The following is an 18,406-nucleotide window of genomic DNA, read 5'->3' as shown; positions in this document are numbered from 1 at the left end:
TTCTAAATTGTTGAATATATGAGGATAAAGCTATTCAGAATATTTCCATATTATACTTTTAGTGTCTATAAAATCAGCACTGATGCTCCCTATTTCATTCATTGTATTGGTAATTTATCTCTTTCTTCTTTTTTCCCCAGGTTCTCCAGTTAGAAATGTATTGATTTTATCAATGTTCTCAAAGAACCATGGATTTCTGCTCTGAACTTTATTTTCTTTCTTCTGCTTACTTTGAGTTTAGTTTGTTATTTTTCTAGTTTCTTAAGGGGGAATTGAAGTCACTGATCTGAGAAATTTCTTCTGTTATAACAAAGACATTTGGGGATATAAATTTTGATATGTTGTGCTTTTACACCTTTTTTTTTTCCTTTGAGACGGAATCTCACTTTGTTGCCCAGGTTGGAGTGCAGTGGCACCATCTTGGTTCACTGCAACCTCCGCCACCTGGGTGCAAGCAATTCTTGTACCTCAGCCTCCCGAGTAGGTGGGACTACAGGCACCCACCACCATGCCCAGCTAATTTTTGTATTTTTAGTAGACACAGGGTTTCACCATGTTGGTCCGGCTGGTCTGGAACACCTGACCTCAACTAATTTGCCCACTTCAGCCTCACAAAGTGCTGGGATTACAGGTGTGAGCCACCGTGACTGGTCCAGCTTTTATGCTTATCTAATTTAAAATATTTTCAAAAACTTTTTTAGTTAGTTATTTGACTTATGGGTTATTTGGAATTATGCTATTTAGTTTCCAAATATTTGAGGGTATTCTAGACAAGTTTCTGTTAGATTTCTAGTTTTATTCTGTTGGCCACAGAATATACCTTGAATGACTTGAATCATTATAAACTAATTTAAACATGTATTTTGAATCAAAATATGACATATCTTGACAAATGTTCCATATGACTTGAAAACATGCATTCAAGCCTTGTTGTGTGGTATGCTCTGTAACTGACAATTAGATCAAGTTGGTTGAAAATGTTTATCAAGTCTTTTATATCTTCGCTGATTTGTTTTATCAAGTTTTTTTATCAATTATCCAGAGAGGTATTCAAATCTCTAATTTCAACTGTGAATTTGTCTATTTCTCCTGGTAGTTCTATAAGGTTTTGTTTTGTTTTGCTTTGCTTCATGTATTTTAATGTTCTGTTATTTGGTTAAAAAAAAACATTTCAGAATGGCATGCCTTTTTTACACAACGACCATTTATTCTTTTTTGGTAATATTCCTTTCTCTGAATTTTATTTTGTCTCTTATTAATAGAGACACTTTCTGTTGACCAGTGTTAGTACTGTATATATTTCTTATTCTTTTACTTTTAATCTATCTGTGTCTTTGTATTTAAAATTGATTTATTGAAGGCAACATATAAATGAGGTCTTGCTTTTTTATCCAAGCTATCAACCCTGTTTTTATTGGGCTGTTCATAACACTTACATTCAATATGGCTATTACTGTAATTAAGTCTATCATCATGCTATTTGTCTACTATTTGCTTCATCTGTTTTTTCTTTTTTTCATCTTTTTCTTGTTTAATTCAGATTTAGTGTTCTTATGAATTCATTTTCTCTCCTGGCATATTAGCTATAAACTTTTGTTTTGATATTTCAGTGGTTTTTTAGGGTTTATAGACTACGTTTTTAACTTACCACAACACACCTTCATCTATACTATGATATACAGTATAACAAATTTCCAGTAATGTACTTCAATTTCTCCCAACCTTGTTTTTATGCTATTTTTTACATTTTTACTTATACAGGCTATAAGCCCCATAATACAGTTTTTGTTTTAATAGTCAATTATATCTACAAGAGAGATAAATAAGGAAAACATCTTATGCATTAACTGATGTAGTTACCATTTCCAGTGCTCTTTATTCCGCTGTACAGTGTTTGAATTTCCTGGTTCCATGGATCTACAGTTTTCATCATATATGACAAATTTTCAGCCATTTTTTTTTTTTTTTTTTTTTAGTATTTTTCTCCTCACCCACCTTAGGGGCAATAACAGGTACATTAGGATACTTGAAGTTGTCCCACAGCTCACTGATGTTCATGTTTTTACATTTCTTTTTCTCTGCATTTCAATTGGATAGTCTATTACAGTACCATGCCTTCAACTTTATTCATCTTTTCTGCCATGATATCAAACCTTACATCAGTCCAAGTCAGTGCAGTTTTCATCTTCCACATTGTAGTTTTGATCTAAAAGTCTGATTTAGATCTTTTTTATATCTTTCACATCTCTACTTAAGTTTTTGAAAAACTGAATATTTGAAAGTGTTTAACTGCTGGGTTACCTATTCCACACTTTTGAGGGAAGACCCTTCTAAATAACCTACTCAATGCCCCATTAATTCTGAAGTTTTCCAGGCTGGCTAATAAGGAAAGGCACCCTTCCAACCTTGATCGATTGCCACAGACTGACCTGCTATTCCTTTCATATATTTATTTCCCTGGACTCAAGTCTATTTTTTGCTCACATGCATATGGTGATAAGCACTTGGTTAAATATCCTATGGAGTCCTCGTGCAGGTCTCAAGGGTTCTTTCTTTGTGTAAATCTCTCTTTTCCAGGACTCTGTCCTGTACACTACAGATGATTTGGTCATCTTGTACTCTCAGCTCCTTGTCTTCAATTCAGGATGTCTACTGGGCCCTGCCCGCATTCCTGCTTCCTGCACTGAAGCCTGGAAATTCTCTCAAGGCAACCTTATGTGTTTCCTGTCTTTCAGACAGATTACCTGACATCCAACATCTTCAAAACTGTTCTTTCATATATTTTTGTCCAGTTTTTGTTTCAGGAGGGAATGTAAATCCAGTAGAGTCAAAACATTTTTAATTTCAGAAATGAAATTTTGCTTATGACTTAAGTGACAGTAGGACTTCCTATTTCCTAGGAGTAATCAGACAAGGACAGGTTTTCAGTCAGGGAAGAGGACAAATTATACCCATCAAATAAATGTAGAGACATTACTAGAGAAAAAAATAAAATTATCTTTTCTTTACATCCCACAGGTTGCTCTTGTTCATTGCACCAGTTATTCAACTACTGAAAAAATTTTCATGACCAGGAGTATGGGGTTTACTCATCCACGCCATCCTTTACTGCTGTTGCTATAACTGTAACCTCTCTTTATTAAACAATAGTTGTAAAACATTCTCATGGAATGAGACATTTACTTTTCTCCTTGGGAAGTTTTCCAGTCAACATTTTCTGTCCATCAGCTATCATTGGAGCTTAAAGAAAACCTGCTAGACCCTGGTCATATTTACTGCTCTCACAAAAGAGCTTGATAATGGAATCGGGATTCACTCTGCAAGTTGTTTCTGCAGCGCCACAGATACTGGAATTTTTACAGTATTGCCAAATTGGATCTTAGCTCTCCAGACACTGTATTTGATAGTACTCTGACATAAACCTAACTGGTCTGTCTTAGACTACATGGAACTCCTGAATCAAAGGTTTTAATCAAGAACTTTTTTGTACTACAGCAATAAAAATGTTTCCAAAACCAAGAAAAACATTTATTGTCATTGTATAAAAAAGGGCCTTTGAATATTTCCTTGTTTCTAGACTTTTGTCAAAATTTCCATGTACTTAAAGCAGCCTAAAAATGAGTAAACACTTGATGCTTCAGTTAAAATATCTATTAAGTACCTATTTAGTGATGGGTAGTACCCTGTGCATCGGGAATATAGAAATGAAGTAAATCAGTTCTGTCTTTAGAGTGCATCAAGGCTGGAATGGGTCCCAGGGTTATACAGACAGATAAAAAGCAATTAAAGAGGCCAGGCACAGTGGCTTATGCCTGTAATCCCAGCACTTTGGGAGGCTGAGGCAGGCGGATCACCTGAAGTCAGGAGTTTGAGACCAGCCTGGACAACATGGTGAAACCCCGTCTCTACTAAAAATACAAAAATTAGCCAGGCTTGGTGGCAGATGCCTGTAATCCCAGCTACTTGGGAGGCTGAGTCAGGAGAATTGCTTGAACCTGGGAGGTGGAAGCTGTGGTGAGCCGACATCACACCACTGCACACTCCATTTTGGGCAAGAAGAGAGAGACTCCTCAAAAAAAAAGCAATTAAAGATTTGTCTTGTTACCATAAAAGGTCATACCCATAATAAGCTATTATAGAATTTTTAAAACTATAGGATAATCAAGTTTTTTTTAAGTCACAGAAATGATCACTTTTTATTTCATTTTCCTTAAACCCTATCAAGCAAATTTTCATGTTTCCCACAGGAAAGTAATCTCAACCAGGGGTCAGGAAACTACAGTCCAAGGGGCAAATCCCTTCTGCTTCATGTTTTTATAAATAAAGATTTATTGGAACATAGTCATGATCAGTCATTTACATATTGCTTATGGCTGTGTTCATCCTGCCATAGCAGAGATGAGTACTGCAACAGAGGTTACATGGCCCTGGAAACTGAACACATGGATTATCTGGCCGTTTACGGAAAGTTTGCTGACCTCTACATTGGAGGATTAACTTCCCAGCTCTGCATCTAAACAAAGAGCTCTACCTAAACTAAGATGAAAACTTGGCTGCTCTGAAATCTGCAATAAAGAAAATTAGACAACCCAATACATGATTTCATATTTAACAATTGGATAATTTTTTACATGTCGCCCACATCATTTTTGTTTGCTTGTATGAAGCCAGTTGCTTTTACTCCACCTACAGAGAAGGTAGAGATCACCGGACCATTAAATCCTTCATTATAGTCCTCCACATATGTTTGTATATATCACTTCTTTCCTCAGAAACCAAAATATTTTGAGAATCTTAGCATCATCATAATGTAAATGGCATAATGCAAACGCAAATTAACTCATTTTACCTGCACATGATGTCCCAAATACACAATTTTTGTTAAATCTTTTCTTTGTATTACCTTGATTTCGTGAATATTAAGTGTCAGCTATCTCTAGAACTAGTTCTTGAGAGGTTTTCTTGCAGTCTTTTTGCAACAAGAGAACTAGTTCCTCAAAATCAATTTCTCACATTCTGCTTTTTTACCTTTACCTTTTGCAAATAGCTATTTACAAATAATTTTTTAAGCTACCTAATAGTTTATCTACAACCTAGCACATTTCTTCAAGTCATTCCATTTGGAATTGCTTGCTGTATATAGAGACACATTAAAATGTTACCAATTACTCCCAAATAGATTATTAGGCAGCTAAAAAGACTATGATAACTTAAAATATCAAGAAATTTAGAGAATATATGTTCAGGAGAAAATAATTTGGAGCCAGGCAAGGTGGCTCACACCCGTAATCCCAGCAAGGGATTACACCTGTAATCCCCTTGTGAGGCCAAGGCAGGCAGATCGCTAGAGCTCAGGAGTTTGACACTAGCCTGGGCAAAATTAGCTGGGCATGGTGGCACATGACTGTGGTCCCAAATACTATGGAGGGTGAAGTAGGAGGATCACGTAAGCCTAGGAGGAGGAGGTTGCAGTGAGTGAGCCAAGATCACGTCACTGCACTCTAGCTCGGGTGACAGAACGAGACCTTGTCTCAAAAAAATAAAAAAGTTATACAGGGATTTTCAGCCTCACAGGGGCACAGGGGTCGGTGTTCCTAACTTCAGCATAGTTTATGGGTCAACTGTATAAATACGTTTCCTTAAAAATAATAAGCCCTTGGCATTAACATATGTATCTTTCATAAAACAATAGTGGAGAAAACATTTTTCTTTATTTCTATTAAGATAGATTCAAATTCGTAGTAATTAGCTGCTACGATGAAAATACATTTAGATAGGAAATATTCATCCCTATAGAACCCATTATTATAGGTGAGCTTTATTTCTACTTCAATTAACCTACTCCCTCCCCCAAATCATTCTGGAGTCTCAAAGCCCACTTAAGGCAAAATGAAATTGCCTAAAGTTTCCTGAGCTGAAGTAATGACTTAGAAAGAGTCCAGATTTCTGTTTAGGAATTTGAGTGGGTCAGTGAGTGAGCTGACAAGCTCAGCAAGTCATTTCCCAGACCTCGCCACCGAATTCTTTAAACATAATTAGAAACATTAAACACCTTTGTGATTTTTCAGGGACTTTTATGCAGTTGCCTCTGTGGTATTATACTTTAACCATTTTTAACAGCATTATGCTCTATTCCCTAAATTATTCATGTTACTTCTCAGAAAAGTCAAACATCGATTCTGAAATATCCAAAATAAAAAGGCAGAGCTACTTTTCCAGTTTAGTATTTTTTCCTTATTTCGAGACCAGGTAATAGGATGCAGTTCAATTAGATTTTTTAATTTGTTTTATGTCTTTACACAGCAACATTTGCACATATTATATGTAATAATATGCAATAAGAAACTGAATGTCATTACTCCAACTCCATCCTAATTGAGAAAAAAAACTTATTCCTCCATGGTTTTACCCCTAAAGTACATTCTACTTGTATGGCAATCAATTTAACTTTCATTATTGCTTCTCTTTTGAACTCTCATTTTAAAGTAAATATTTATCTTTTTTAGTTTAAGTACCATTAGAACTATCTATAAAATTCCATTGCTGTGTCCTAGCTCTAGATTTATTTTAGAAATGACTGGATAAAGATCACCAGTGTTTTATATATATATATATATATATTCATTTCCTTGATTTGGCCTTCTGAGAACAGATATAGAATAGTAGATGGAAAATACGAGGCAGGAGATGCTTTCTAACAGTTTCATATGCAAGGACATGGTATCCATGAGAAAGAAAATACCATATAGACCAGACATCCCCAACTCCCTGAGCCATGGACTTGTACCACTCTGTAGCCTGTTAGGAACCAGGAGTACAGAGCAGGAGACGAGTGGCGGGTGAATGAGTGAAGCTTCATCTGTATTTATAACTGCTCCCCATCACTTGCATTACCACCGGAGCTCCACCTCCTGTCACATCAGTGGCAGCATTAGATTCTCATAGGAGCATGAACCCTATTGTGAACTGCACATGTGAGGGATCTAGGTTGTGTGCTCCTTATGAGAGTCTAATGCCTAATGATCTGTCACTGTCTCCCATCATCCCCAGATGGAACCATCCAGTTACAGGAAAACAAGCTCGGGCCTCCCATTGGTTCTACATTATGGTGAGTTGCATTATTATTTTATTATATATTACAATGTAATAATAATAGAAATAAACTGCACAATAAATGTAATGTGCTTGAATTACCCCAAAACCTTCCCTCTCTTCTCTGGTCCATGGAAAAACTGTCTTCCACAAAACCGGTCCCTGGTGCCAAAAAGGTTGAGCACCACTGATGTAGAATACTTGAAATATCAGTGCGTCTTTGCAGTTCCTCCCTCTGAACACTGACCACTTTAGGCATCCAACGTACATGGCTTTTGACATTAACTATTTCCCTCAAACTGACTTTTTAAGTGCATAGCCAATCCACTTATATAGGATTCATATTCTAAAAGACTTCTCCAAAAGGTTTTATTGAAAATATTAGCAAAATATATCCATATTGAAAAATATCAGCCTTTGTGTTTCTAGTATTTACCTATGCAACTCTGAAATCATAGCTTCTGTTTCAGAAATTATTGTTGTATCTAGAAAAGATGAAATTGAATAACAACCATAGCTATAACTTAATAAGCACTAAAATGGGCCAAACCTATAACAGATACATTAATCATAATATATTTAATCTCTATAAAAATCCTAATAATAGTTTCTCTTAAGAAATCCAAGATTTTTTTTAACAAAGGATCAAAAACTAATAGCTGGCCAGGCGCAGTGGCTCCCACCTGTAATAATCCCAGCACTTTGGGAAGACAGGCAGGTCAAGAGTTCAAGACCAGCCTGGCCAACAGACAGAAACCCGTCTCAACTAAAAATACAAAAATTAACTGGGTTTGGTGGCACATGCCTACAGTCCCAGCTACTTGGGAGTCAGAGGCAGGAGAATCACTTGAACCCAGGAGGCAGAGGCTGCAGTGAGCTGAGATCATGCCACTGTACTCCAGCCTGGGCAACACAATGAGACTCCATCTAAAAAAAAGGAGAAGAAAAAATCTAATAAATCACTAAGCTAGACTATGCATCAACATCTGAGCCTCAAACCAAAACCTATGCTCACCACTATAGAATATGATCTCTCATTAACAATGAACTCACTTAGTTTTAGACTTTTAGTAGTTTCTACATGAATACCAAAATGTTCTGAATGTGAATCTCCCTAAAATGAGCACTTAATCCAAGAATAGGCTAAATATTTCTGAGCAGAATGTCTATTATTTAATGTCTTAAATTATGTATTATTTAAAATAATACAAACTACTGTAGGAAGCTCAAATGACAAGTTTACCTTCAGAAGAACCACAGTCTACCATGAATGTCTCGCACTTAGTTTACCATACTGAATGTAAACATTTCTTAAGAAAAATTTAGGATGTTATGGCTGAATGTCTCTTATTTGGAGTTTTAGAAATTTCTTTAAACCACAGGACAATTAGCAGCCCATCTGGACATATCTCCTGCCCTGAACTGTTTTGCTCAGCTTCTCTTCCAGTTCTCTACAAAGGTATCTTCTAGATCATTTCCATTGAATCCTAAAAGGTAGCATAATAATCCATAGATTCACAAAGCACTAAGCATTGAATGTAGTGGGAATAAATAATGTGTCTTACACATATACTTGTTATTACATTTAAAATTTATGCAGATTTTACTGATTAACAAATTACAAGTTATGTGAGAGTATTATTTTCATAGCATTTTTGTTATGTCAACCACCATGAAAAATACTATTAAGTAATAAAATGTGAATGTTTCTATTAATTTATTTCTTACTTTAAAAAGAATTCCGCATAGCTGAAAAAGCTGGAAACCACTACACTAATCTTTAAACAGTAAAATTTCCATTCTATTAGGTTTATTGTAATTTGACCAGGAAAAGTAGTGTAATATCTTCTTCATAATTGTTCAAGATTGTAATATTAGACAAAGAAAAAACCCACAAGCAAAAGATTAAAAGCCCCTAAAATAAAATACTTCATCACCTTCACCTAAGAACCTAAAAGAGCAAAAAGCTCTAATACTGATATTTAGGATACCCTTCCATTCTCTCTTCCAGCATAAATAATATCCATTTTTGCGGTCTGTTAATACAAATAACTGAGATAAAGAGCCTGAAAAGAAATGTAGTCTGGTCTGTGTTTCTTCCCAGTTACTGGCATGTGTTTTTGGAAGAATTTAGCAGCATGAAAGGGATGCATGGATATTTTAAGCAAAATATGCAAGAGTCACTCTTTAATTAACATCACCAAAGATACTCAAACACCACACAACAGTAATTAGAGTGTGGAGCTATTTGCTCTGTAGTATTAAAGAATGTCAAGACTTCCATTATTTACAAAGCTGTATTTTTTCAGCCTTTCGTTTCACTTGCTCAAACTGATTCTGAAAAGATTTAGCTCTACCGTAAAACAAAATCGTTTTAAGACCCCAATATGTTGTCATTGCTAGAAATTGCCTAGATATTTACTTTATAGTCAGAAGTGATTAACCTTGATGAACTCTGAATTAATGTCCTTCCAAAACTGATTTGAGAAAAATAATTCTGGCTGTTGGCTAACCTTTGACCCACATAATTTCCCTTAGTTTTTTATCCTGAAACAGTAGAAAGAAGTTAACTTTGAATGTATACCTGTCAGACAATCCCAGCTTCATTTTCTACCATTATATTATCTAACCCAAGTTGTTTGACTTCTTTGAATGCCCGCCAATAGATTTCCTTCACTGTCTAATGAGAATTACATCAACACTGTTTCTTTACCCACAACTGACATACAGTAGGATTTCGAAAAACATCCTATATTCATCTTCCTATGGGCTTTTTATTCACATCTCCTCTTCAGCTCTTAGCACTTGGCTTTGACCTCTTAGCACATGGATTTGACCAGATCCATGAAATCTGGGGCTTACCTAGTATCAGCAAGAAGGAGGAAGAGCCAGTGAAACCATGTGGCCAGTCCGGTTTGCAACAGTTACTCTTCATTTGCTTAATTCATCCTCAATGGCATATGTTTATTTTCAAGAAACTCGTAAGTAGTAGTTGCTAGTCATACGACAAGATGAAATTCACATTTGTTTCAAATCCAGTCAAAAAGCTAAAACATATATCTATAATATTTTTTCATCTGTAACATCATGGCTTAAATTTAAAAAAACAAAATGGCTGCCATCAATAAATGTTGCTGGAGTTCATGGAATTTAAAAAGCTGAATGTTTGGATGCTGTGAATCAGCTACGCAAAAATCTTTCACAATTTTGTTTTCCCTGAATTTTCTCTGAAATGGAGCCTAGAGTGTTAAGAAATCCTTCCAGCATCCCTCACAGCTGGGTTTAGCCATGCAACTCACTTCCAGCCAGTGAAACTTAAGCAGAAGTCATTAGACAGGCTTTCTAAAATGAAAAAAGGTATACGTTTTGGCATTTAGCTTTTGCCATTTATTCCTTCTCTTTCTTCTACCTGGAACATGGATACAATGCCTAGAGGTACAACAGCCTTTTGGAACCATGGCCATAAAAGACACAGTTTAAGCACAAAAGGAACTGAGGTATGAAGCCACTATACTATTCAACCAGCCTAAGATATCCTACTTCCAAATTTCTTGTTGTATGATATAAATAAACCTCGTATTCATTTTACCACTATCAGTTGAGTTTTCTGCTATTTCTAATTAAAATTTATCCCAGTGGATGCAGCCTGAGCGGAGAATAGAATTTTGTTCAACAGAGAAGAATGAGAAGGAAATCCAGGTGGGAAAAAACTGGAGAAAACAGCCATATCCAGAAATGAGCATCCTGTATTTGGGGGAAAAATGAACATAACAAATTCACAGAAGTCAAGGATATACAGGAGGTAGTAATAGAGAAAATGGGTTTGTATCTGTGGGAAGGGGTCCAAATATAGTCTCTGAATGTCCACAAAGAGTGGGAAATAGAGACTCATTGAAGGGTTGATGGGGCAAGAGAGGAGGGGATTTAAAACACGTATATAGTAGTCTGCAAGGAATTTTTCAGTTGCTTAGTCCTCATATACATAGGGCTGGTATATGTCATTTTTAAAGACCTGGAATGGCACATCTATTCAGCATCTATTTCTAGTAATTGTTCCATGTAATCTCTGAAGCAGCCCTGATACTTGATCCAGAGTAAAACTAGGAAGAGGACTCAAAATAAAAAAACAAGGATGTATTTATCCCTTAGGCACTTTTCTTTTCTCTTTTGACACAGAGTCTCTCTCTGTCACCCAGACTGGAGTACAGTGGCGCAATCTCAGCTCATTGCAACCTCTGCCTCCTGGGTTCAGGAGATTTTCCTGTCTCACCCTCCCAAATAGCTGGGATTTCAGGCACACACCACCACTTCCAGCTCATTTTTTGTATTTTTAGTAGAGATGAGGTTTCATCATTTTGGCCAGGCTGGTCTTGAACTCCTGACCTCAGGTGATTCACCTGCCTCGGCCTCCTAAAGTGCTGGGATTACAGGCGTGAGCCACCGCACCTGGCCCCTTAAGCACTTTTACTCTTTACATGGTATATAAACTCTTTACTTGATGTTATCTCCCATATCACTTCTGTCACCAACTGATTTAGTCATTCCAGACCACTATAACAAGATACTCTACATTGGGTGGCTTAAACAATAGAAATTTATTTCTCATCGTTCTAGAGGCTGGGAAGTTCAAGACTGGAGTGCTGGCAGATTTGGTGTCTGGTGAGGGCCTTTTCCTGGTATGTCCTCACATGGCCTTTGCTTGGTGCATGCACAGAGACTGGGGGGTGAAATGAGGTTCTTGTCATTTCCTCTTCTTCCAAGGGCACTAATCCCTCCATGAGGGCTCAACCCTCATGACCTAATTACTTCCCAATGCCCCAATTCCAAATACCATCACATTGGGGATTAGGGTTTCAACATACGAATTTCAGGGGACACTTACATTCAGTCTATAGCACCAACTAATGCTGTAATGGTGGCAACCAGTCCCCAGTACCTGCTGCACCTGCAAAACAGATCAAATTGGACTTTATCACTCCAACCTTTATGCTACACATTGGAAGAACATGTAGGCCTGAGCATGGGTTCCCCCAGAAGCAGAAGCTGATATAAGTATTGGAGTCCAAGTCTTTTATTTGCGGAGGGAAAGAACAACAATTAGGGAGTGAAGAAGTCAGTGAAGGATGGTGAGGCATTCAATAGAGACAGTTTCTAGAGCTCAATCTCACTGGAAAAGCCCTAGATTTAACCTGAGAAGGAAGGAACATGGTACATTTATCAGTCATTGGTTGGGCAATGTCAATTCTCCTGCACTTTGGGCCAGTCATGGGCACAGGCAGAGGTGCATTCTTTAGCAGCAGAGAAAGTCCTCTGGAAGTCCTCCAGCAGGCCACAGTGTCTGGAAGTCTGATGGCAGGCACTAATGTAGTAAGGAAATAAGAGTGGAGAAATATGAGTGGAGAACTGTATTAGTCCATTTCATGCTGCTGATAAAGACATACCCAAGACTTGGCCATTTACAAAAGAAAGAGGTTTAATGGACTTATAGTTTCATGCGGCTGAGGAGGCCTCACAATTATGGTGGAAGGCAAGGAGGAGCAAGCAAGTAACATCTTACATGGATGGCAGCAGGCAAAGAGAGAGAGCTTGTGCAGGGAAACTCCCCCTTATAGAATCATCAGATCTTGTGAGACTTACTCCCTATCATGAGAACAGCACAGGAAACACCTGCCCACATGACTCAATTACCTCCCACTGGGTACCTCTCACAACATGTGGGAATTCAAGATGAGATATGAGTGGAGACACAACCAAATCATATCAAGAACCAATAGCATGCTTGGGCTGGCCAATGACTAAGAGTCCAGGGATGATTTTAAGCAGCAAAGTTCTAGTTCTGCAAAAACTATAAAATGACCCAAACACAGGAATTGAGGAGAGATCGAAAGATTAAGGACACACCTGCAGAGCATAAGACTCTAGTTTTCCTTTCTTTGCTGTACCTTAGAAACCAGATATGAAACCCAAAATTCCTCCAGAAAGTAGCAAAGAGGGAATACTCAAGTGGGACTTGGTTATACTCTAGAAAAATTATAATAGTTGTCAAAAACTCCCTTTTAGATAAAAGTAAAAAAAAAAAATACTGGTTAAAATAACAAGGGTAAGAATTATTCCTTTCACTTTTGACAAACCCAGGATGTAATCAATATGGTAAAGAATAAGTATGTAATCAATATGGTAAAGAATAAGTCAAACATTAAGATCAGAGTCTAACATCTTAATACGAGGCAAGAATCAGTAGAGGAAGCCGTGCTTGGAAGACTCCATTGTGCTAAGAACTTCCACCGCTGTAACTTTTTCTTTCCCTCTAACAAACACCAATATAAGACTTACTATGTGACAGGCACTGTTCTATAAGTAAAACAAAATAAAATTAAAATAAACTAGAACTAAATAAACAAAACAAAATAGAAAGAAAAATAAAACTCAATTCCTTCTCCTGTATCTATGAATTACTTACTACGATTTATCCCCAATTTACAGATAGAAGCATGAAGAGGTTAAGGAACATCCTGAAGCAAAATCTATCTCCAAAGTACATGGTTTTAACCATTATAGCCTTCTGCCCTCCTCCAAATGATAATTTGATAGATACTGTATATGGTTGTGCCTAAAATCCATATTACTAAGACAAGTTTTTGCCTTCTTATTACTATCGCTGGCCTATCATTAGGCTACAGGCGGAAGGTCAGGAAAGAAGAGCTGAGTCTGCTGGGCTAAGTGTAACAATCACATCATCTCTATCTCCCAAACGTTTGGTATACCAGAAACAGGCTCAACTGGCTAAAGTAAGAGTAAAGTAACTGAGACTCACACTAGAGAATCTTGAATGCCAACCACAGGGTTCATCTTTATTATCCTGGAAACACAATCATAAAGAATTATTGAAGAATCCAAGCAAGAACTTACAAGTACGTACCTGTGGTCAGGTGTCAGACTGAGCAACACAAATAGTGGCCGTGTAATAGTCAATGTCAGGCAAGAGGGATTCCAGAAAAATCACAACTATCTGGAAAAGTCTACCTCCTCCTGAGGTCATGACATAATTGCTACTGTCATTCTAGCCTTCTAAAATGCAAAATCCTATAAAGCAATAACAGGTTCACACTGAAGAAAAGACAACTCGGAATTGTCATGTAAACACTCATCATCATAGACGCCAATTATGTTCTCTGGATCCTTGAATTCATTCTCAAAGCAGAGAGAAAAATGCTATTTTCTTTCAGTAAGAACCAGCAGGAATGACAAACATTATTTCCTCAAGGTTGGGTTCCAGCTAGACCCAGAAAGGTGTTCAACAGCAGGTTTCTCACATCTCCATTTGACAGCCAAAGACTTTTGGACAGTACTCATTTTGATATTAATGAGTTTGGGGATTGGTAGCTTGAGTTATGTGTCTCTAGTGATCTAATTTCTATAGGAGCTCACCATTCACACTTATCTTCACATTTTGCTACCTGCAAACATATCCCAGAAGTGCTCTGCAGAGTTGACTGTCTCTCAGGATCCCTGTGGTTTTTTTCTATGCATGCCCACTTTCCAATGCCAGAAATGTTGCTTAATCGGTGTGGGCTAGAACCTGAGGATGTACATTTTTTCAGATACCGCAGGTGACTCTGATGCAAAGCAGGGTTGAGAACTACACCACAGCAGTAAAATGATAATGGTTGTTAACACTGTTTGCATTCCTGCATGTGCCATTCAGGGACTTGGCTAAAGGATTTAAGTATCTTAACTCATTTTTATCTTCATTGCCACCCTCTGAGGTTGGGACTATTATTACTTCCATTGTTAAGAAATCTGAGGCAGAAATAAACTGGGTAACTTTCCCAAGGTAATACGGTGTATCCAGGATTTAATCCCAGGCAGTTTGCCATAAATACATACACATGTTCCTTACATCAGCTAAGAAAAAGCAGTTATTTCTATAGCCCATGCAGTAGTTTAAGATCTTAATTCTTAAAGTCTTAAAGCTTAAATAATTTAAGATTTAAATAAAATTGGGTTGAATTATCTGTATTATATTGCATATCTGAGATGTCTACACAGGGGCTGACAAGTGGTCAGTTCTGACTCCAAGGTGTGGCTTTCACTGAATTAGCTCAGTTCAAGCAGCATCCTGTCTACTGCATTCACTTGCCCATGTTTCATTCATATGGAAATAAAGAAAAAAAACTAAACTAAATGCTAGGTTTTATAGGGTAATGTATAGCAAACTTCTTTACTGATTTCTTAGGTGAAACAGAGAGTTTATTACTTTTTAAGTGTAGCAAGATAACTTAAAATTGAATAAGGATTCCCTTTTATTATTTCTCCAGCCACCTGACTAAGCTGGTTGCTCAGCCACACCCCACTGTCTCGTTTTCTCTCTCAGTTTCCTTCTGTCTTATCTAGTTTTTTGCTTTTCCATCACCCCTGCATTTCTCTCCATTCTGAAGTAAAGGCTGGGTGTAGCGGCTAACACCTGTAACCCTAGCACTTTGCAAGGCTGAGGCAGGCAGATCGCTTAAGCCCAGGAGTTTGAGGTAAGCCTAAGCAACATGATGAAAACCCATCGCTCAAAAAAAAGAGAAATACAAAAATTAACCAGATGTGGTGGCATGCACCTGTGTTCTCAGCTACTAGGGAGGCTGAGGTGGTCAGATCAATTGAGCCCAGGAGGTCAAGGCTGCAGTGAGCCAAGACTGTGCCCCTGCACTCCAGCCTAGATGACAGAATGAGACACTATCTCTAAAAATAAAAATAAAGACATTTAGCAATTGCATTGACTATCTCAGGTGTAGTCTTCAGCCTTAGTGGCCCACCATCAAATACTTACATTCAATTATAAGTGGCTTATCAAAGTATTTTCTTACATAAAGGTAGTGCTTTTCCCTGGATGATATTGTTTGTTTTGCTTGTTTTTAATCTTTAAGAATGTTTTCTTCACCAGGGACAGGGCCGTGTCTATCGTTTTACAAAATAAATATAAGATATAGTCCCTAATCAAAGGGTTGACAGTTTAGGTGGTGAGGTAAGACCATATGATTTGATTATGAATGACACAAGAAAAACTATAATGATAATAATATAAAATATGCTAAACATCAGTTGGGATATATGACTGAATATAAATGAATGAAAAATGTAAAAACATTAAAAGTTGAATTAAGAAAAAAAGATGATTTAATAAGAAATGAGTATATACATAAGAGCCATGGGAATATTGTAAACTTGGAAATTCAGAGAAGAGAAAAAATAGAGTCCAGGGAAGTAAAAGAAAATATTACAGAGAAGAGGACACCTTGGCTAAGTAGGAATCAGAGGATTAGGAATATGAAGTGGAAGACGTTTGTATCTCACCCCAGATCAATTCAATCAGAATCTCCCCGGATGGGACCTGAAGCATGATCTATAGTCCAAACCCTCCAAGTGATTCTAATACATACGCTTGTTAATCATCACTGTTTCATCTAGTGCCTCATGGTTCACCTACTGAGAAAAATGTCAGTCAGGGTAATGCAATTCATGACAAGGGATTATCTAATATGGGATAATTTGTCAAATTTTCTAATTGTCTTTACATTATAGACACAATAGGCTCAAAATACTGCATCTGGACAACATGGCAAAACTCCGTCTCTCCAAAAAAAAAAAATTTTTTTAATTTTTTAAAGATCTAGTATATTCTAAATTATAACCAGAAGATGGGTTGGGAAATGCTCCTGAATTCTTATAACATTTTACTGTGTGTCATTGTGCTAGTTATACATTAGCAGCAGCAGCCTTGGAAGTGGGTACCTGTCAACTGCCTGTCAGATGGACAAAGCTTACCATGTAAGAGAAATACTGTAGAAGCACTACATGCTTCCAGCTTTCATGGACTGTGAATTGTTATTGGTAAAATATGGACAATAACCAAATCAATGTGATTCAAAATAATACTGGAATTTGTTTCCAGAACAAAATCAATAAGCTTCCAGAAGAAGGATTCCAGGAAAGACTTCCACTTACAGTTATAGAGGACTACCTGCAATCGGCCAGCTGTTGCTGAAAACAACTAGAAATCCTGGATATAAAAAATATTAACTAATTAATTTAAAACCTGAAGGCAATGTGCAACCAAAGTTTCAAGGACTTGACAGCTGACATCCCTGAGAGAAGGGAAGTATAGAATGGTAACTCCCAAATTCATCATATTTTTCCTCAAGCCATTGACTTTTAAAAAAAATTCTATTTTTTAATTGACACATAATAATGGTACACATTTATGGCATACATAGTGTATTTTTGATACATAAAATGTATAGTGATCAAATCAGGGTAACTGGCATAACCATCATTCAAATATTTACTATTTCTTTGCTTTGGGAACATCCAATAGCCTCTTATAGCTATTTGAAAAAATATATATTATTAACTACAGCCATCCTTCAGTGTTATGGAACACTAGAACTTATTTCTCCTAACTAGCTGTAATTTTGTCTCCTTTAACAAATCTCTCCCTATGTCCCCTCTCCCCTCTCATTTCCCAGCCTCAAATATCCTCTGTGCTACTTTTTACTTCCATGAGATCAACTTTCTTAGCTTCCACATGTGAGTGAGAACATGCTGTGTTTATCTTTCCATGATTGGCTTATGTCACTCAACGTAATGTCCTCCAATTCCATCCATGTTAGCATGGATGACAGGAATGACAGGATTCCATTCTTTTTATAGCTGAATGGTATTCCACTGTGTATATATGTTATATTTTCTTTACCCATTCATCTGATATTGTATACCTGGGTTGATTTCAAATCTTGACTATTGTGAATAGTGCTGCAGTAAACACAGGGGTGCAAATATCTCTGATATACTGATTTCCTTTGCTCTGGACAAATATCCAGTAGTGGGATTGCTGGGTCACATGGTAGTTTTATTTATAAACATAGACTTTTTTTTAAAGTGCTGGCTGACAGACTAAAAAGCCACACAGGAAGCAGCAACTCAAAGGCTGAAAAGGTGAGCAGAGTTCAGCAGGGAGTTCAGTGGTTCATGAGACTGAGAAAACAAAAATTAGAGAGGGAAGGAGCTTAGTAAACACTCCTAGCTTTCAGCTGGGACTCATGAAGGGCTATGCTATTGGAGAAAGGGCAACTAGAAATAGAGCAGCTCTTCTAGAAACTTAAATAGAGCTGCAAGTCAACTTAATTCCCAAAGAGATTGAATTGTTCTTCTTCAAATTACCTGCATACAAGAAACAAAGGCAAATTCTCTGTGTGAGAACATAACGTTGTGCAGAGCCCCAAAACTGTTCTATAATTTTCACATACAACTACAAAAAATAGTCATT

The sequence above is a fragment of the Gorilla gorilla genome, chromosome 8 (genome assembly GCF_029281585.2).
Source record: "Gorilla gorilla gorilla isolate KB3781 chromosome 8, NHGRI_mGorGor1-v2.1_pri, whole genome shotgun sequence".
Taxonomy (NCBI): Eukaryota; Metazoa; Chordata; class Mammalia; order Primates; family Hominidae; genus Gorilla; species Gorilla gorilla.
Note: the sequence above shows the minus strand (reverse complement) of the source record.